The 21,078-nt window shown below is 46.3% G+C and overlaps 1 protein-coding gene across 4 annotated transcripts in view; it reads right to left on the bottom strand.

Annotated features, from left to right (window-relative positions):
* TNFAIP2 (TNF alpha induced protein 2) overlaps nt 1-21,078 on the bottom strand; it is a 48,723-nt gene that overhangs the window by 27,520 nt on the left and 125 nt on the right. Inside the window, exon 1 of one of the 4 annotated variants that reach the window (XM_073349724.1) lies at nt 5,473-5,555. The exons of 2 other annotated variants lie outside the window; for them this stretch is intronic. The gene's annotated coding sequence lies outside the window, so the exon portion shown is untranslated. Of the gene's footprint in view, nt 1-5,472; nt 5,556-21,078 lie in introns of those variants that run through there. One more of the 4 variants, XM_073349725.1, reaches the window with a different exon arrangement.

Here is a 21,078-nt window from a genome sequence, read left to right as displayed (position 1 = left end):
AATCAAGGTGGGCCATTTCCAGCACAAATCCAGGGTTTAACAAGAACGTGGGGGGGGGGGGGGTGTATAGGAAAAAACAAGGGGAAATAGGTTACCTTGCATAATGACTTAGCCACTCCCAAGCCTAAGTTAATTGTATCCAATTTGCAAATGAATTCCAATTCAACAGTCTCTCGCGGGAGTCTGGTTTTGAAGTTTTTTTGTTGTAATATCGCAACTTTCATGTCTGTAATCGCGTGACCAGACTCTCACGCGATTACAGACATGAAAGTTGCGATATTACAACAAAAAAACTTCAAAACCAGACTCCCACGAGAGACTGTTGAATTGGAATTCATTTGCAAATTGGATACAATTAACTTAGGCTTGGGAGTGGCTAAGTCATTATGCAAGGTAACCTATTTCCCCTTGTTTTTTCCTATGCCCTCCCCCCCCCCCGGACGTTCTTGTTAAACCCTGGATTTGTGCTGGAAATGGCCCACCTTGATTATCATACACATTGTAAGGAGAGTGATCACTTTAGATAAGCTATTACCAGCAGGAGAGTGGGGTGGGGGGAGAGAAAACCTTTTGTAGTGGTAAACACCCATTTCTTCATGCTTTGTGTGTTTAAAAAGATCTTCTACACTTTCCACAGTATGCATCCGATGAAGTGAGCTGTAGCTCAAGAAAGCTTATGCTCAAATAAATTGGTTAGTCTCTAAGGTGCCACAAGTACTCCTTTTCTTTTTGCGAATACCGACTAACACGGCTGTTACTCTGAAACCAGTCTCATGTAAACGAGCCTTCATCTAAACTGCTTTTTCTATTGATTTTAGTTAAATTGGTGCCAAACCTGAGTGTTGACCAGCTCTACAGCTTCAGACCTGATTTCACGGCTTCGTTAGAAGCCACCACCACCGATTCATAGAGTCTAAGGCCAGAAGGGACCATTGTGACCATCTAGTCCAGTGACTCTCAACCTTTCCAGGAGTCTGATTTGTCTTGCGTACTCCCAAGTTTGACTTCATTTAAAACCTACTTGCTTACAAAATCAGACATAAAAATACAAAAGTGTCAGAGTACACTAATACTGAAAAACAGCTTACTTTCTCATTAAATCAAATATTAAATATCATACTTACATTTCAGTGTATAGTATATAGAGCAGTATAAACAAGTCATTGTCTGTATGAAATTTTAGTTTTTATGGACTTTGCTCATACTTTTTATGTAGCCTGTTGTAAAACTAGGCAAATATCTAGATGAGTGATGTACCCTCTGGAAGACCTCTGCGTATCCCCAGGGGTATGCGTACTTCTGGTTGAGAACCACTGATCTAGTCTGACCTCCTGCATAGCATAGGCCATAGAACTTCCTTGAATTAATTCTTGCTTGAACTAAAGCATCTTTTAGAAAAATACCCACCAATCTTCATTAAGAAATTTTCAGTGATGGAGAATCCACCACAATCCTGGGTAAATTGTTCCAGTGGTTAATTACCCTCACTGTGAAAACTTAGCTCCTTATTTCCAGTCTGAAATTGTCTAGCTACATCTTCCAACCATTGGATCTTGTTAGGCTTTTGTTTGAAGACCTCTCTCGTGAGTTGGCCTGGGCATTAATTTCCCAGTGCCTCTAACCTCTACCATATTTATCAAATCCATATTGCTACACTCTGGGCTTTAAAAGAGACATCATCAGCCTTAGTATCCTTCTGTCTGAAATGTGCCTGAGATAAGGTAGGTAAGATAATATCTTTCATTGGACCAACAAGATTTATTACCTCACTTACGTTGTCTCTCATATCCTGGGACCAACAACACTGCAGACACCTCTGACATGTTTTACATACAAGTGCCACATGACACTTTGAGAAGAATTCAGCATGCTGGGTGCTGAGCTCTTTTGAAAAGCTGTCTACCAACTTTCTGTTCCATTGCAACGAAGGTTGGATTAAAAAAAAAAAAAAAGACTCAACCTTGGCCTGACTCTGCTTCCCCTGAACTCAAAATCAGTTTTACCATGAATTCTAGTGGGAGCAGAGTCAAAGTAATGCTGAGCATTTTTGAAAATCCCATCCAATTTGTCTGCTTCCTTTGTGCATATAACAGCACTTTGTGTATAGTCAGTTTCACTTCCCCCCTATAATATAACCTCTTAGCTCATTACCTACACTGCAGCTGGGAGGGAGCCTCCCAGCCCCAGTAGACAGATGGGCACTAGTGTGGTTTGAGCTAGAGTAACACCAACAGATCCCAGTTGGCGGCAGGCAGTATCGAACCGTAGACATCTGGAACTTAGTGTATGAGCTAAAAGCCAGCTGGCTCTGAACTAAGGCTGTGGAGCAGACTCATTTAACTCTCTCTCTCTAAGGGGTCTCAGTGCCACTAGATGGGATGAACATCACACCCAGAAGGTGTGTGGGTTACACTAGCACACTCAGTGTACATGTTGTGGTTCTGGCACAGACTCACGCTAGCCACCCACACTCAGAGCCAGGGGCTCGGGTGGGCTTGGGAGCCCGTGCTGCTGCCTAAACCGCAATAGCCAGACAACTACTTTTAGCATGCTAGCTTAAGTCCTGCTAGCGTGCATCTGTCTACTTGTGCTGGGAGGCTCGCTGACTGCTGCAGTGTAGACAGATCCCGATCTCACAAGCACTTACACATGTAAGTTTTAGCATGCAAGTATTCCTGTCAACTTCCAATGGGGCTCCATAGAGGGACAGGGGTCTGTTTACCTCTGTGCAACCCCCTGGAGAGTGTGTGTTACAGGTTCCCAAATCTGCTGATCCACAGAGGATGTGAGTACAACTGGGTGACATTCTTTTCCAGTAACTAATATATTTACTGAAAAAATGCAGTTTTGAGGCAACCCAAACTATTTGCAAAGTCAGATCAAACTCAGCAAATAATTTCAACAGAATTAAAAACTCAGTTGGGGGGGGAGAAGAAAAATTGAAATGGTTCATTTCAACACTTTCTCACTGAAGTGACATTTGGGAATGACCATCTGCTCAGAAACAGAAAAACTGAAACATCTAGTTTTGATATGAAACTAACCTAATTTTTTTCCCCAGGATTTTTTGGTTCCGCAACCGAGCCAAAAATCACTTATCTGCTCAGTTCCAGTTAGGAATCTTGAGCTCTGGAAGTCCCCAGATCATTTCCTGATGTCGACCAAAATGGCAGGTGTCACATACCCACATCTCACTGCAGAATTGGAGCTTGTGGGTAAAGTTCTCAAAGTGCTTAAGTCCTATTTTCAAAAGCGACATAGGCACTTAGGAGAGCAAGTCCCAATGATTTGGGCTCCTAAATCACCTCTGAAAATAGAACTTAAGTGCTTTTGAAATTTTTTCCGTATGTGACTAAGGCATCTAAGTCACTTTCTCTTGTTAATGAGGATTTTTCAAAAAGCATTGGGGAGAAAAATTAATCATAAAATGTACCAGGGGACTCAGGAAAGTGTAGTAGCTGAAATTTCTTCTACCTCCCTTTCTGCCCGGATCGGCGGGCAGCGATCGATCCAGCGGGGATCGATTTCTGTCTGGCTCGGCAGGTGGGGATCGATTTATTGTGTCTAGTCTATTATTGTGCTCTCAGACCTGAACACAAATCCATTGACATTAGTGGGAGAGGCACATGTATATCGGTGAGCACCATCTGGACCCAGGATATTAGCCAACTGGCTAGCTGTTTAAAAATTGGTTTCTGTAATGGATTTACTTTGGGCTCCTGCCATAACTCAGTACTCTATATAAATAATACCAGTGTGTGTGCAGAAGGTAAATTATTATTCATTTTATTTTTCTACACAGCTTCCTTAGTGTATCTGCATGACATTCCTTCAGTATGTAGTTAGAAACATTGTCTAAACTTATTCTGAGCTGTAGCTCACAAAGCTTATGCTCAAATAAATTTGTTAGTCTCTAAAGTGCCACAAGTACTCCTTTTCTTTTTATTAAAAGAAATAAACAAAGAGAATGGGAGAAGGATACAGGCAACTTCTAATGTAGACATGGAGTTCTAACGATACTTTGTTCTTACACAGCATCTTCCTTGCCTGGATCGCTCACCCTGTTGCAAAAAAATTTAGCTCTTGGAAGCAGCTATCCAAGGGGGGGAAATCGATCTATACTAGACACGATAAATCTATCCCTGCTGGATCAATCACTGCCCGCTAATCCAGTGGGTAGTGAAGACATACCCTTACATGAAGAGACCAGACTTTCAAAAGAGCTGAGCTCTTAATTGAGAATCCCAGAGGAGCTGCTGGGTGATGAGTATTTCTTAACATTGGACCATAAAATGTGTGCCCCATTTCTCCATGGGCACGATGAAACAGAACCAGATGTGACTTTCAGTCATATGCATTAATCAAAGGATCATTAAACAGCATCAAGGAGACGCCCTCTCTACAAACATTAAGAAGATAGTTAACTCTGGAGTTGAAAACATCATCCACTTAACTGCTCCGATAACCATTGCAGGGGATGAAGGGATCACTTCCTAGGTATATGGTGGGATTCCACAAGATAGGAGATGTTCTGGGGTGAGATGGGCTCTCCAAGTAGAGCAATTCCAGGATGGGAGTTACCTTTGCACCTTCAAAAGGGGACTAAAATATCAGGGGGTAGGTTCAAGGTGTTGGCGTATGTCCAGAAGTATACAGCAATACCGTAACTGGCCCTTGTGGATAAAAACTGGCAGAATCCAGGCACCGGATGTCTTTCCAGTGTTATTGGGCTGCGATGCGGCAGGGCAGGACCAGTTCAGATTTTTGGAGTGAAGTAGAAGGAACTGTTTTCTTCCTAGCATGATTTGAGAGTCGGGACCAAAACTGCTAAAATCCATCTGGAGCCCCATGTTGGATCCCTGGGGATTAGGGTGCAGGAGGGGTGCAGGGTGCAGGCTCTGGGAGGGAGTTTGGGTGCTGGATGCAGGCTCCGGGCTGGGCCAGGGGTGCAGGAGGGGATGAGGGGTGCAGGCTCTGGGAGGGAGTTTGGGGGCAGAAGGAGGTGCAGGGGTGAGGGCTGTGGGGCTGGGGATGAGGGGTTTGGGAGGGGCTCAGGGCTGCGACAGAGGATTAGGGTGTGGGGGGATGAGGGCTCTGGCTGGGGATGAGGGGTTTGGGGCGTTGGAGAGGCTCAGGGCTAGGGCAGAAGGACAGCTGAAGGGCAGCCTGCCCTGCCACTAGTGAAGGGCGGCACTAGGACCCTACGGTAGCAGTTGATGCGGGGAGCCGGCAGAGCAGAGTCAGCGTGAGCTGCAGGCTCCGGGGCCAGGGCAGGTGAGCGGGGGCAGCAAGTGGGGGCCAGGGGACATCCGGGGGAGCGGCGGCAGGCGGGGAGACCCGGCCCCAAACATTGTTGGAGCCGGGCCCCCGGGCCCTGAATATTGCTGGAGCCCGGGCACCCTGGAGAAGACCCCGACCCCACTAGTGGGGGCTAGATCAGCTGGAAGGCACAAGGCGCGCTGGGTGACTTACTCTGTCCTGCAGTCCCAGGCTGGCTCGCGGGGCTCTGGCGCGCGCGCTCGCTCCTGCCGCGGGTGACTCTGCTCCACCGCTGCTGGAGGAGCTCGGTGCTGCGGCTATATAGCGAGCAGCGCATGGGGGGCGGGGGCGGACCGGGCCACTGGCTGGGGAACTCCGCCCGCAGCTGGGCCAGAGCGGAGGGGTGCGGGAAGGGGGAGCCCGGAATTTCCGCGCGCCGGGGAGCGGGGGCTCGCGGGGCAGAGGCCAGGAGGTGGGGCTGCATGACAGGAGCAGGGCTGGGCTCCGGCGGCTGCCCGAAACTCTCATCCTCACTTGCAAGGCACCGGAGCGTACCACACAGGAGGGGACCTGGCAAAACGGATTGGTCAATAATCCCCGTGAGGTCATCGCCGCGGATTGTCCAAAGCGGAATTCTGATTGATCCGCTGGGCAATTGGTTGTGATATCCTAGCCACAAGGCTGTCATCGCTCGGTGTAAATTCCCACTCAAGACACAGCCAAAGCTCCTTCCTCCCTGCCTTGCTAGGGTCCCTTATGGGCGATATCCCTGTGGAACGATGTCCGTCTCCCTCCAGCATCGGCCTCCCTTTCTCCATGGCTCCCTCCCCAAATAGTTACATAGTAACTTAAAACAAAAACAAACGAACCCTCTCTCCCGCAAAAGGAATTACATGGTCCACGTGCACGGGCTGGTTTCATGCCCTACTGTGCTTTCTCTTGGGACATGCTGATTCCGCTCAACCACCAGAGTTCACAGTTGCTGGGTAAAAAGAAAAGGAGGACTTGTGGCACCTTAGAGACTAACCAATTTATCTGAGCATAAGCTTTGGTGAGCTACAGCTCACTTCATCGGATGCATACTGTGGAAAGTGTAGAAGATCTTTTTATATACACACAAAGCATGGTTTTGTGCTGGAAATGGCCCACTTGATTATCATACACATTGTAAGGAGAGTGATCACTTTAGATAAGCTATTACCAGCAGGAGAGTGGGGTGGGAGGAGGTATTTTTTCATGCGTTGTGTGTATATAAAAAGATCTTCTACACTTTCCACAGTATGCATCCGATGAAGTGAGCTGTAGCTCACGAAAGCTTATGCTCAAATAAATTGGTTAGTCTCTAAGGTCCACAAGTACTCCTTTTCTTTTTGCGAATACAGACTAACACGGCTGTTACTCTGAAACCTGTGAGTTTCTGGGTAAGTGGTTTCCCAGTGCCCCCACCTGCCTGCCATTGCTACCAAGGTAGGCAGTGGACAATTTTCAAAACATTCAATGGCATTTTTTGTTCATCCTGTTCCATGTAAAATATCACATTAAAGGTTTCAGAAATAAGAAATCTTCCTTGGGATGAAAATCACAGTGATGCACTAGGCTAAAAATAACCCTGTCCGCAGAGAACAGCGGGCAGCCGCCCGCGGGGCCCCTCTGCCGCTCCCTGGGGGGTGGCTGGCCCCGCACGCCCCCTGCACCTTTGGGCGGCGATGGGGCCCCATCATACGCCGTTCCCCAGCAAGCGGGAGTCCAGACGGGAAAGATAGTTTGGTTAGTTTCTCCCTTCCTCAGTCCAGGGCCCCATGCTGGGAAAACAGGCCCCCAACTTTCTCACAGTGTTGTGCGTATCTTCAGGGCCCCGGAGCAGAGAAGGGCCCAGCGAGCACCAAAGGCACTCAGCTGATAGAGAAGATAATTCCAGGAGAACTTCATATCGAGCTGGTATCCCCTTACATGTAACAATACCATCTATGCAGGAAACTTACGATTTGGGGTCATCCCCACCCCATCCCCAGTGTAAATGACTCTCCACTCTCCACCTCAGCCTCAGGATTCTACATTGTTGGGATAAATAAACTTAAATAGGTGGCACCAAATTTGTACAGAAGAAGATAAGAAAGAGTCAGACCAATGGTCCATCTAGCCCACTATCCTGTCACCCAACAGTGACCAATGCCAGATGCTCCAGAGGGAACCAAACAGGGCAGTTATCGAGAGATCCATCCCCTATTGTCTAGTCCCAGTTTCTGGCAATCAGAGGCTAGGGACACCCAGAGCACAGAGTTGCATCCCTGACCACCTTGGCTAATAGTCATTCATGGATCTATCCTCCAAATGTAGGTGGACGCGATCCTTGTGTGGAATGTAGGTAACTTTAGGACTAAAGGAGGTACAGCTGAGAGGTGGCTGAAGGTATATTAAGCCCCATAGGAGGAACAAGGGGGGAAAGGCAGATGGGTGCTCAAGGGGATTAATAACATCCATTTGTTGCTTTTCCGCTTTCCTAAGCACCAACCCAATTGGAGACTTCTTGAAGTGGGGAAGACCTGGAGTCCCCATGCTCTGTCCTTTGGCCTGACGTGATCCTCTGGCCCTGCCAGATGGGGTCTCCTGCTGTTTCACACCTCTGTCTGTCCTGTTCTACATGCAAGCAGAAGGAAATGGATGGAGGAGGAATGGGCTATGACAGTTATTGTTGCCAGTTTTGTGCCCCCTCCCTCCATCCCACTTTGCTCAGAGGAAGCCATGAGGGGCTGGGGGCAGACAACAATGCTTTTGGTCTGAGTACCATGACAGGCCACCAGAAAGGACTAATGTGCTTGGGGGGGATATAGCTCAGTGGTTTGAGCATTGGCCTGCAAAACCCAGGGTTGTGATTTCAATCCTTGAGGGGGCCATTTAGGGATCTGGGGCAAAAATTGGGGATTGGTCCTGCTTTGAGGAGAGGGTTGGACTAGATGACCTCCTGAGGTCCCTTCCAACCCTGATATTCTATGATTCTATTATAAGAATGGCCACACTGGGTCAGACCAAAGGTCCATCCAGCCCAGTATCATGTCTACCAACAGTGGCCAATGCCAGGTGCCCCAGAGGGAGTGAACCTAACAGGTAATGATCATCCGACAAAGTGGGTATTCACCCATGAAAGCTTATGCTCCAATACGTCTGTTAGTCTATAAGGTGCAACATGACTCTTTGCCACTTTTACAGATCCAGACTAACACAGCTACCCCTCTGATACTTGAGGTAATGATCAAGTGATCTCTCTCCTGCCATCCATCTCCACCCTCTGACAAACAGAGGCTAGGATCACCATTCCTTATCCATCCTGGCTAATAGCCATTAATGGACTTAACCTCCATGAATTTATCCAGTTCTCTTTTAAAACCTGTTATAGTCCTAGCCTTCCCAACCTCCTCAGGCAAGGAGTTCCACAGGTTGACTGTGCACTGTGTAAAGAAGAACTTCCTTTTATTTGTTTTAAACCTGCTACCCATTCATTTCATTTGGTGGCACCTAGTTCTTATATCATGGGAACAAGTAAATAACTTTTCCTTATTCACTTTCTCCACACCACTCATGATTTTTGTATACCTCTTACATATCCCCCCTTAATCTCCTCTTTTCCAAGCTGAAAAGTCCTAGCCTCTTTAATCTCTCCTCATATGGGACCCGTTCCAAACCCCTAATCATTTTAAAGTTGCCCTTTTCTGAACCTTTTCTAATGCCAGTATATCTTTTTTGAGCTGAGGGGACCACATCTGTATGCAGTATTCAAGATGTGGGTGTACCATGGATTTATATAAAGGCAATAAGATATTCTCCATCTTATTCTCTATCTCTTGTATGTATAGTTGGGGTTATTTTTTCCAATGTGCATTACTTTACATTTATCCACGTTAAATTTCATTTGCCATTTTGCTGCCCAATCACTTAGTTTTGTGAGATCTTTTTGAAGTTTTTCACAGTCTGCTTTGGTCTTAACTATCTTGAGCAGTTTAGTATCATCTGCAAACTTTGCCACCTCAATGTTTACCCCTTTCTCCAGATCATTTATGAATAAGTTGAATAGGATTGGTCCTAGGACTGACCCTTGGGGAACACCACTAGTTACCCCTCTCCATTCTGAAAATTTACCATTTATTCCTACCTTTTGTTCCCTGTTTTTTAACCAGTTCTCAATCTATGAAAGTAACTTCCCTCTTATCCCATGACAACTTAATTTACATAAGAGTCTTTTGTGAGGGACCTTGTCAAAGGCTTTCTGAAAATCTAAGTATACTATATTCACTAGATCCCCCTTGTCCACCCGTTTGTTGACCCCTTCAAAGAACTCTAAAAGATTAGTAAGACATGATTTCCCTTTACAGAAGCCATGTCGACTTTTGCCCAACAATTTATATTCTTCTATGTGTCTGACAATTTTATTCTTTACTATTGTTTCAACTAATTTGCCCGGTACTGACATTAGACTTACCGGTCTGTAATTGCTGGGATCACCTCTAGAGCCCTTTTTAAATATTGGCGTTACATTAGCTATCCTCCAGTCATTAGGTACAGAAACTGATTTAAAGAACAGATTACAAACCATCGTTAATAGTTCCGCAATTTCACATTTGAGTTCTTTCAGAACTCTTGGGTGACTTGTTACTGTTAAGTTTCTCAATTAATTCCAAAACCTCCTCTAGTGACACTTCAATCTGTGACAATTCCTCAGATTTGTCACCTACAAAAGCCGGCTCAGGTTTGGGAATTTCCCTAACATCCTCAGTTGTGAAGACTGAAGCAAAGAATTCATTTAGTTTCTCTTTATCGTCTTTAAGTGCTCCTTTTGTATCTCGATCGTCCAGGGGCCCCACTGGTTGTTTAGCAGGCTTCCTGCTTCTGATGTACTTAAAAAACATTTTGTTATTACCTTTGGAGTTTTTGGCTAGCTGTTCTTCAAACTCCTTTTTGGCTTTTCTTATTACATTTTTACACTTAATTTGGCAGTGTTTATGCTCCTTTCTATTTACCTCACTAGGAGTTGACTTCTACTTTTTAGAAGATGCCTTTTTATCTCTCACTGCTTCTTTTACATGGTTGTTAACCCACGGTGGCTCTTTTTTAGTTCTTTTACTGTGTTTTTTAATTTGGGGTAAAGATTTAAGTTGGGCCTCTATTATGGTGTCTTTGAAAAGTGTCCATGCAGCTTGCAGGGATTTCACTCTAGTCACGGTACCTTTTAATTTCTGTTTAACTGACCTCCTCATTTTTGCATAGTTCCCCTTTCCGAAATTAAATGCCACGGTGTTGGACCATTGAGATGTTCTTCCCACCACAGGAATGTTAAATGTTATTATATTATGGTCACTATTTCCAAGCAGTCCTGTTATAGTTACCTCTTGGACCAGATCCTGTGCTCCACTCAGGACTAGATCAAGAATTGCTTCTCCCCTTGTGGGTTCCTGTACCAGCTGCTCCCCGAAGCAGTCAGCTAAAGTATCAAGAAATTTTGTCTCTGCATTTCGTCCTGAGGTGACATGTACCCTGTCAATATGGGGATAATTGAAATCCCCCACTATTATTGAGTTCTTTAAGGAAGATCCTGGGAACTACAGGCCAGTCAGCCTCACCTCAGTCCCTGGAAAAATCATGGAGCAGGTCCTCAAAGAATCAATCCTGAAGCACTTGCATGAGAGGAAAGTGATCAGGAACAGCCAGCATGGATTCACCAAGGGAAGGTCATGCCTGACTAATCTAATCGCCTTTTATGATGAGATTACTGGTTCTGTGGATGAAGGGAAAGCAGTGGATATATTGTTTCTTGACTTTAGCAAAGCTTTTGACACGGTCTCCCATAGTATTCTTGTCAGCAAGTTAAGGAAGTATGGGCTGGATGAATGCACTATAAGGTGGGTAGAAAGCTGGCTAGATTGTCGGGCTCAACGGGTAGTGATCAATGGCTCCATGTCTAGTTGGCAGCCGGTATCAAGTGGAGTGCCCCAAGGGTCGGTCCTGGGGCCGGTTTTATTCAATATCTTCATAAATGATCTGGAGGATGGTGTGGATTGCACTCTCAGCAAATTTGCGGATGATACTAAACTGGGAGGAGTGGTAGATACGCTGGAGGGGAGGGATAGGATACAGAAGGACCTAGACCAATTGGAAGATTGGGCCAAAAGGAATCTGATGAGGTTCAATAAGGATAAGTGCAGGGTCCTGCACTTAGGACGGAAGAACCCAATGCACAGCTACAGACTAGGGACCGAATGGCTAGGCAGCAGTTCTGCGGAAAAGGACCTAGGGGTGACAGTGGACAAGAAGCTGGATATGAGTCAGCAGTGTGCCCTTGTTGCCAAGAAGGCCAATGGCATTTTGGGATGTATAAGTAGGGGCATAGCGAGCAGATCGAGGGACGTGATCGTTCCCCTCTATTCGACATTGGTGAGGCCTCATCTGGAGTACTGTGTCCAGTTTTGGGCCCCACACTTCAAGAAGGATGTGGATAAATTGGAGAGAGTCCAGCGAAGGGCAACAAAAATGATTAGGGGACTGGAACACATGAGTTATGAAGAGAGGCTGAGGGAGCTGGGATTGTTTAGCCTGCAGAAGAGAAGAATGAGGGGGGATTTGATAGCTGCTTTCAACTACCTGAAAGGGGGTTCCAAAGAGGATGGCTCTAGACTGTTCTCAATGGTAGCAGATGACAGAACGAGGAGTAATGGTCTCAAGTTGCAGTGGGGGAGGTTTAGATTGGATATTAGGAAAAACTTTTTCACTAAGAGGGTGGTGAAACACTGGAATGCGTTACCTAGGGAGGTGGTAGAATCTCCTTCCTTAGAGGTTTTTAAGGTCAGGCTTGACAAAGCCCTGGCTGGGATGATTTAACTGGGAATTGGTCCTGCTTTGAGCAGGGGGTTGGACTAGATGACCTTCTGGGGTCCCTTCCAACCCTGATATTCTATGATTCTATGATTCTATGATTTTGATAGCCTCTCTAATCTCCCTTAGCATTTCATCGTCACTTTCACTATCCTGGTCAGTTGGTCAATAATAGATCCCTACTGTTATATTCTTGTTAGAGCATGGAACTACTATCCATAGAGATTCTATGAAACATGTGGATTCATTTAAGATTCAGTTCAAGTCAGATTTTAGCACATTTATTATTCATATAGCACCTGGAGCTTTGCAGAATGTGTAACTTTGCAGATGACTGTTTCCCAGCCCCCAAAAGCTTAGTCTAACTCTGATACACAGGGTTTGTGGAAGAAATGAAGAAAAGCCTGGGTGTTTTCCCCTTCTTCTACCAATCTGTCTCCTGTTCATTGTTCTCTGCCCAGCTGCTGCACTCATTTGAGTGTCATTAGGCAGCTGCACCTGTATGCAATTTTGGGTATGTCTACACTGCAGTAAAAGACTCACGGCACAGCTGTGGCTGGTTCAGGTCAGCTGACTTGGGCTCAAGAGCTTGGGTTGTGGGCCATACAAGATATTCCAACCTAGGCTGGAGCCTGGACTCTCCGGCCTCACAAGGTCTCAGAGTCTGGGCTCTGAGCCTGAACATCTACATTGCAATTTATAGCTTTGCAGGTTGAGTCCCACAAGCCCATGTCAGCTGACCAGGGCCAGCCATGGGTGTTGCAGTGTAGACATTAAAGGTCCAGTTCTGCGAGTTAAATTGCAGAGAGGCCGCTGCTTACAATTGATGAACTTGGATGTGGAGTGAGCACTCAAATATGCCATTTCTGCCAGTTTGCCACCTGCAACTTTCCAGTGCAAAGTGCCTACCTCCTGGATAATGCTTTCCATGCAGTATACAGGGGCATACACACAAGATTAGAGGTGGATCTCCACGTGGGACTAATGCAGATAATGGGTTGAAAGCACTGGCTCAGGAATGTGAAGCAGCCTCTCGAGTCATTCCAGACCCAAATTTGCACTGAACCTTTTGTAAAGCTTTGTTGTATTCAGAGAGAGTTCTCATCTCCTCCACCAGCATCACAGGACCAGGAGACAGGGCAGCAACTGCCGCAGTTTTTCTGTTTCTGGCCAAAAGCAAAGGTTCTAGATGCTAAAATGATAGATGCTGCAGAAGAACTGAAGAGAGGGAGGGCTTGATCCTCAGTTGGTGCAAATAGGCATAGGCGTACATTCAGTGGTATCCTTCACTGTTTCATGAGCAAATGAATGAAAGGATCTAAATTATCTTAGCTTATGGGATCTGTTTGTTAGTCTGTAAAATCAATGTAGTTCAATTGATTTCAGCGGAGTGGCACCTATTTACACCAGCTGTGGATTTGTCTGAGAGAGAGATTCTGGAAATCTGAAAGAGAGCTTCTTCCGATGAGATTTCCTGCCTCATTTTGCAAGCTCAAGTGGGTTCAGAGGATAAACCATCTTATAAGCTTTGGATAAGCTTTTGGATCCTTACCCAAATCTGAACGGCAAACTTTGAGGTTCGCTGATCACTTCTACACACACAGAGCTAGTCCTGATATCTACATTCTAATGGCCAAGATCCTACAAATGTGATATGTCCTGTAATGAATGCAAGCAAGATTGACTGATTTTTGCATTTTCTGCAAGAAAATGAATCACTTCCCCTTCAAAAATATAGGAAATGCAAGATAACCAACCATCTGTATCTGTATCACCAAACATCTTTTTTATACCCATTATGGTGTAGGCAAGAAACTGGTACCATTGCTGTGTGACTATGCTCAGGTTTGTTATGAAGTTCCTCTTATGACATTCCAGAGTCAATAAGCTACTTATAAAAGAATAAGTGCTCTCTTATTTCAATACACTTATTCATTGGGATGTGTCTAAGATTTCTGGTTAAGCATGTTTAATTAGGTGGATTACCAGTGATAGATAATTTTATTTCCCCACTGGGGTTTTCCAAGAGCTGAGCTAATTTAAGTCCTGTATGAATCCAGCTGCCTATGAACAAATTCTAGGATGCCAATGCATGTACAGTCAGGTTGTTTTTTGATTGCAGACTAAAGTCACATGCTAACACATAGCTAGCCATGGTCCCTGTTTCACAGATCTTAGAATCTGATTTGGAAACACACTCACTTTCTGAGTCTTAAATAACTGGAGGGGTTTAACTGCATAAAAACAACATAAGTGCAGCCCTGTAGTTGAATCTATGGAATAGTTCCAAAAGCAGGTCGAACTGGAAAAACTACTGTACACTAAACCAGCTTTTCCATAGAGGGTATAGGGAGCTGAGTTAATGTACTAGCCTTTTTCCTCTGGATACATGGATTGATCTTATCATATATCACAAACAGAAAAAAGTCTGGAATCAATTTAATCCACATGGGAATTTGCCCACATGACCAAACCCATCGAACAGTTGCTCTATTCTGTTCAGAAGAGGGTAACTCGGTCACTTGGTGGGTTCACAGAAACTCAGCAAGACACCCATTTCCTTACAAGATTTTGAATGTCTACTCACATCCACCATAATCTCTCCACTGCCGAGAGGATAGCCATACAGTCCCTGAAATCTAACTACCAGATAGAGATCAAAGCAGCAGACGAAGGGGGCACCATTGTAGTCCTCCACTGTGACGACGCCATTACCAAGGCTAACTGCCAACACTCTGACGCCACCAACTATAAAGAACTCAAAGAAGACCCTTCACCACAATTTACCCAGGAACTTAAGGATATCATCAATTCCTTCCCCTAACAACTCCAAGATAAATTCTACAAACTTCCCGGACCCATCCCAGGGACCTTCCACATGCTTCCCAAGATACACAAACAAGGGAACCCAGGCAGACCCATCATAGCTGGCCATCAGGGCCGGCTCCAGGCACCAGCGTTCCAAGCAGGTGCTTGGGGCGGCAGTCTGCAAGGGGGGCGGCGGTCCGTTAGGGCGTTTCCACGGCGGCGCCAGTTCTGCAGCAGCCTCTCTCTTCAGCCGCCCTCGGCTGCAGCTTCTATCCTGAGCCGCTTGCAGCGGCGGCAATCCTCTGCAGCAGCTTCTATCTCTTCAGCCGCTCGCGGCAATTCGGCGGCAGCTTCTATTTCTTCAGCCACTCGCAGTGGCGGCAATTGGGCCCACTGCTTGGGGTGGCAAAAAGGGTAGAGCCAGCCCTGCTGGCCATGGCACTGAAGGAACATCGGGACTGATAGAAACCACTCTCAAACCACTCACCACACAAAGGGCCAGCTTCCTTTAGGACACAACCGACTTCCTCCACAAACCCCACAACATTATCAACAACCTCCCTCAGAACACCATTCTTGTCACCATGGATGTCACCTCCCTATACACCAACATCCATCACAATGACAGCATCACTGCCTGCCTCAAATACTTACAAGACAATGGACAACCCTCTGCTATTCACCCCAAACACATCACCAAACTCATCCAGTTCATCCTCCCATAACAATTTTACATTCAACAACAAACGCTTTGTCCAAACCACGGGAACAGCCCTGGGTACTAGAATGGCTCCCCAATATGCCATCCTCTTCATGGGCCATTGTGAAGGGCTCCTTTGGGTCTGTTCCATGGGCTCCTTTGGACCTGCTCCATGCTAATGAGATGCACTTGCAAGATTTGTTCAGCCTGGAGAGCGGGGAGCTTAAAAGAGGGAAAGAGTGGTGAACAGGAAGAAGCTGCTCCACCCAGAGACTGCTGGTAACAGAGGTAGTCCAGCTGAGGAGGAGATAGCTGCGAGACACACCACTCCTGAAGCCGTCCTTACTGACAACAAAGCAATATGTCCCAGGAAGAGGGGTAGAAGGTAAACCCAGCTAAGGGCAATGGACTCTGAGAGACTGAGCCCTTAGAGTTGAATCTCTGGGGGCTTCCTGGGAGACTGGTCTTTGTGCCGGCCAGATCCTCCCCTCTTGCAAGGGGAAGAGATGAGGAGGAGCTACCCTCTGCCTATGGGTGGCTTCCCTGACAAAGCTCCCTCAAGCACTGCCAACCAGAGGAGAAGAGAGGGTAAACAACAGACAGTGGGACTGGATGTGCGGGGTCCAGGGAGCCCCCCCACAGCTGCCTTGAAGAAGAATTTCTGGACAAATGCATCACAAAACCAATGATATACCTGAGATACATCCATGATATTTTTATTCTCTGGACAGATGGCTTAAACTCCTTCATAGATTCCTACCACAACTTCAACAACCATCACCCATCCATTAAACTCTCTCTGGAACACTCCTCCACCAGCATCAACTTCCTGGACACCATAAAATCAGATTTAACAATGGAATCCTACAGCCAACCACATACAACAGGAGAGGTCAATTGTTGTATCCCCTTCCAAACACCTCCATTTCCCCCGCCTCCCAAAAAAATCTGTTAATGGGAATGCCTCAGCTGGATACATTGACGTGGGACGCTTGGCCACTATCTAGTGTGCCCTGCATTGTTCACAGATGCTGAACTGGTCATTGCTTCAGAGATCCTAAGAGAAATGGAGCCTATTGGCTAGGATGGAGTGGGAGCAGACAAGGGCAACAGAATATGGAGGGCCCTGGTGAATTTATTGAGGTAGGTGTGCCAAGAGACCCTGTGGTCATATTTTTGTGTCTTTGGGCCAGAAGTATAGGTGTGTATGGGGTGTACTGTTATCTGATGGTTTTTCAGTTTCAGTCTGATTGATGGAACCCAGCCTGTGAGGAGAAACAGCCGATCAGCCAGTCGTACCTGCGTGAAAAGGGGGTACTTTGTTCAGGAGGGAGCGTTAGTGCCTGCAGGACGAGACTGGGAAGTTGGAGCCAAAAGGAAGTGGCAGTGTCAAGTGTCTGAAAGAAAGCAGCTGGTAGCTCAACGGGATCTTTGTGAGATGGGTGACTGAGGGAATGTGATCTCTCGCTTTAAGAGGAGTAGGCGATGGAACCAGTTCTTGAAACTGCTTTGCATTTTATCCAAAATGAGTCAGAGCACAGAGCTATCAATATTCCTTCGGCAACGCAGTACCTAAATATTGACCTGCAGTCAGGGTTTCTTTCCCTCTAACCCAGTAGTGCTCATCATACTTTTTCAGTCAGCCCCCACCCCACACCCTCAGTAATGGAATGTGTCTGTGCCCCGCCTCCCATCACTGCACAAGCAACTTATGTCAACCTAGTTATGTCAGTGTCTACACTACAGCCTTGCTACCGGCAAGTGTAAGTGCCCTACTTCACTGACATTATAACTCCACCTCCACAAGAGGCATAGGGCTTATGTCGGTGTAGTTAGGGCAACACAGTGTCCCGATAGATACTGCGCTACTTACATCTATTGGATGTCATTCTTGTAATTCTGCTGGAGAAATTGACAAGAAAGCTGGCTCCCGGCTTCCCAGGTGGGCTGCTGCCCAGTCTCCACTCCAAGCCAGGCTGCAACCCAGGCTCCCGACTCAGGCTGCTGCTGAGACTCCCCACTCCCCAAGAGGAGCCCTGATGCCCCCCTGGAGTCCTAGCTCCCCATTCCCAGCCGGGCTGCCACACAGGCCCTTGGCTCCCCACTACCCGCTGGGAGCATGGCAGCTGACTGGACTCTGGGTGAGGATTTTCCCATGAAGAGCCCAGCTGCCCCCTTGATCTCTCTGCTCCCTGGTCCCCACCAGGAATGGGACAGCCACACTGGGCTTCTCAGCTTCCTGCTCCCCTCCATGAACAGGGCACCTGACCAGACACTTGGCGTGGATCTCCCCGCCGGGAGCCCGGCTACCTCCCCGGGCTCTCGGTTCCCTGCTCCCCACTAGGAGCATGGCTGAGTCCATCAGGTAGCTCTGCACCCAGATTCCAGTTGGCTGCCATGCTCCCAGCGGGAAGCAAGGAGCTGAGAGCCGGAGCGGAAAGAGCCAGGCTTCCAGCAGGGAAATCTGCGCCTGGCGTCCATTTGGCTGCCCCGTTCCCAGAGGGGAGCCGAGAAGCTCAGTGTGGATGCCCTGTTCCCAGCGGGGAGCTGAAGGTGTGGGGTAGCTCAGCTCCCGGTGGGGATCTGTGCATGGAGCTGAAAGCCCTGGCTCTCAGTCCCCCACTGCCCCTTTTAAGTCAATGGAAGCACCCCTGGTGAGGACGCACACCACCAACAGAAGGGAGGACAGCGTGGACATGAACCACCGCAGTAACTGCTGCAGTGCCTGTAAGTCAACCTAACATAGATCAACTTAAGTTTATAGTGTAGATGTGCTGTAAAAAGTGCCTTGTGAGCACCAGCTGCCAAACTTTAGGTTTGGGTTAGAGGACTAACATGAGCCAGGGTGGTGGCTTGATGGTTCCAAGATCTTGAGCAGTTCCTTTGAGATCTTGGCTTCAAATGATATAAATCTCTCACAATCATCTGTTCAAGATATTTGTGCCATCTTGAGCCACATTCCTACTGAAGTGTCAATGAAGGGCCCATCTGGTTTTGACCCAACCCAAAACCAAAACCAATAGGTGGGTTTGGGACCAGGAATTCAAATCTGACAGCAGCACTCTGAAATGTAGGTTGGAGGAGGGGTTCATTTTTGTGGCTGGTTTGACATCCTCACCCAGACTTGTTGGAGGAAAGTCCATATTTGAGGTTTCGGTTTGGACCCAGCTGTCACTGGTATGTTTTAAATGTACAGGAGCTAGTAATGTTGGCAGTATGGTCTAGAAGCTAGGACACTGCCCAGCAGTCAGGGGACTTGTGTGCTAGTCCTGGGTCTGCCACTGAACTGCTTTTTGACCTTGGGCAAAGGCACTTTCTGCCTCAGTTTCCCATCTATAGAATGGGGACTGCGATACTTTACTTTTGTCAAGTGCTATGCGGTCTAAGTAACATTATTGTTAAATATATTTAATGGTGAATGTTAGGATATAGATATTTAGGCCTGTCTGTAAAGGCCTATACTCTAATTTAGGCGTATTCTTATCACTTAGCTAGTTATAGAGGTATAAAAGAAAGAATCAAAATCACTGTCTGCTGGTGTAAGGGCCTTCTCTTACTGTGACAGCCTGAGGCCCTCTTCTTAGGCCAAGGCCTTTGGCTAAGCAGCAGAGCCAGCCATAAGCTGGGAAGTGAACGGTCACATTCTCACATTCCAAACAAGTCACACTGAAATAAGGTAATATTGGGCTGGTAGGAATACAGTCCTGTCCTGATAGTGCCTATCGCCTCCAGAGAAAGGGAAGAGCCTAGAGGATGTAAAAGGAAGTTTAGTTTGATAGTTTTCTGTTCGGTAAGAACTCACTTATCAATAGACACAGCTGGGAAACCCTTATGTCTTTACAGATGTAGTTGTGAAATCCTCACTTCTGTATTGTTTTGTCATTATAGTTTCCACTTTGCTATTGTTTATTTGCATGGTCTCTGTCTGGTTCTGTGATTGTTTCTGTCTGCTGTATAATTAATTTTGCTGGGTGTAAACTAATTAAGGTGGTGGGATATAATTGGTTGGCTAATCATGTTACAATATGTCAGGATGGGTTAGTTAAATTTCAGGAAAATGATTGGTTAACGTATAGCTAAGCAGAACTCAAGTTTTACTATATAGTCTAACCAATTTATCTGAGCATAAGCTTTCATGAGCTACAGCTCACTTCATCGGGATGCAACACGATGAAGTGAGCTGTAGCTCACAAAAGCTTATGTTCAAATAAATTGGTTAGTCTCTAAGGTGCCACAAGTCCTCCTTTTCTTTTTGCGGATACAGACTAACACGGCTGTTACTCTGAAACCTGTCACTATATAGTCTGCCATCAATCAGAAAGTAAGGGGAAGAAATGGGAACAGGGAATGGGGGTGGGGAAATTGGAATCATGTTTTGCTAAGGGGGGGTGGAATGGGAACAGGGACACAGGTGTAAGGCTCTGTGGTTTCAGAGCTGGGAAGGGGGACACTAAGGAAGGAAACTGGAATCATGCTTGCTGGAAGTTCACCCCAATAAACATCGAATTGTTTGCACCTTTGGACTTCGGGTATTGTTGCTCTCTGTTCATGCGAGAAGGACCAGGGAAGTAAGTGGAAGTAATATTCTAACAGGGAATATTAAGAAATAATGTCTGAGAACACTCTGATTCTATGGTGACCCTTTGGGCAAAAAGTCCAGCGATAGAGGTATTCTTGTTTATTTCTACACTTCTTAGGGCTATCATTGTGGCAGAGTCAATGGAGACAATGATGTGAATGGTGTTAGTCAGCACAGGAAATATTCTCACTTCCCATCTAAACAAGGTCTTTGGCTAAGGCATCTTTTGCCAGGAACTGCTCTGGGCTTGAGAAATCTGTGCCTGGAGATTTGCCAAGAGAAAGGTTAGTTTTCTCCTCTTTGCTGGTGCTGACAGGCTTTCAGGGAGCGGAAATGGGGTTATTCAAGCTGTGGCACACCTGAATTAAAATGTAAATGTGTTCCAGCACTTTCTATTCTCAGTGCTGCCTTTTCAATAGGGAGGGAGCATTGATTAGTGATGAGAGCAGAAGACAGTCAGGAGAGTTGAATTCTATCCTTGGCCGTTCCACTGGATCTTGAGCAATTTACTTAACATCTGTGCTTCATTTTCCCTACCTGTACTGGGGTGTTGGCAGCCATAATTACCTATATTACAGGAAGGCTGTGAGGCATAATTATGCATTAAGTACTTTGAGATTCTGGAATAGAAAGCTATATGAAAACACCGTACTATATTTGTCTTATGACGCTATCGTCTGCCTTTCACGCTCCTTGTTCATATAAATTTGCCATTGTTAACAACTTCTGAAGGCACACACCTGTTGTGGTATTAACATAAACATGCAGCAGTTAATCCTGTACAACACCAAATGAGGTGGGAATGTGCAAGCTGAATATTTTCCTCAAATACTTAAGCTACTGGTGCTATCCAGAGAATCCCAGATTTCCA

Source organism: Lepidochelys kempii, chromosome 6 (genome assembly GCF_965140285.1).
Source record: "Lepidochelys kempii isolate rLepKem1 chromosome 6, rLepKem1.hap1, whole genome shotgun sequence".
NCBI lineage: Eukaryota > Metazoa > Chordata > Testudines > Cheloniidae > Lepidochelys > Lepidochelys kempii.
Note: the sequence above shows the minus strand (reverse complement) of the source record. Positions and strands in the feature narration are given on the sequence as shown.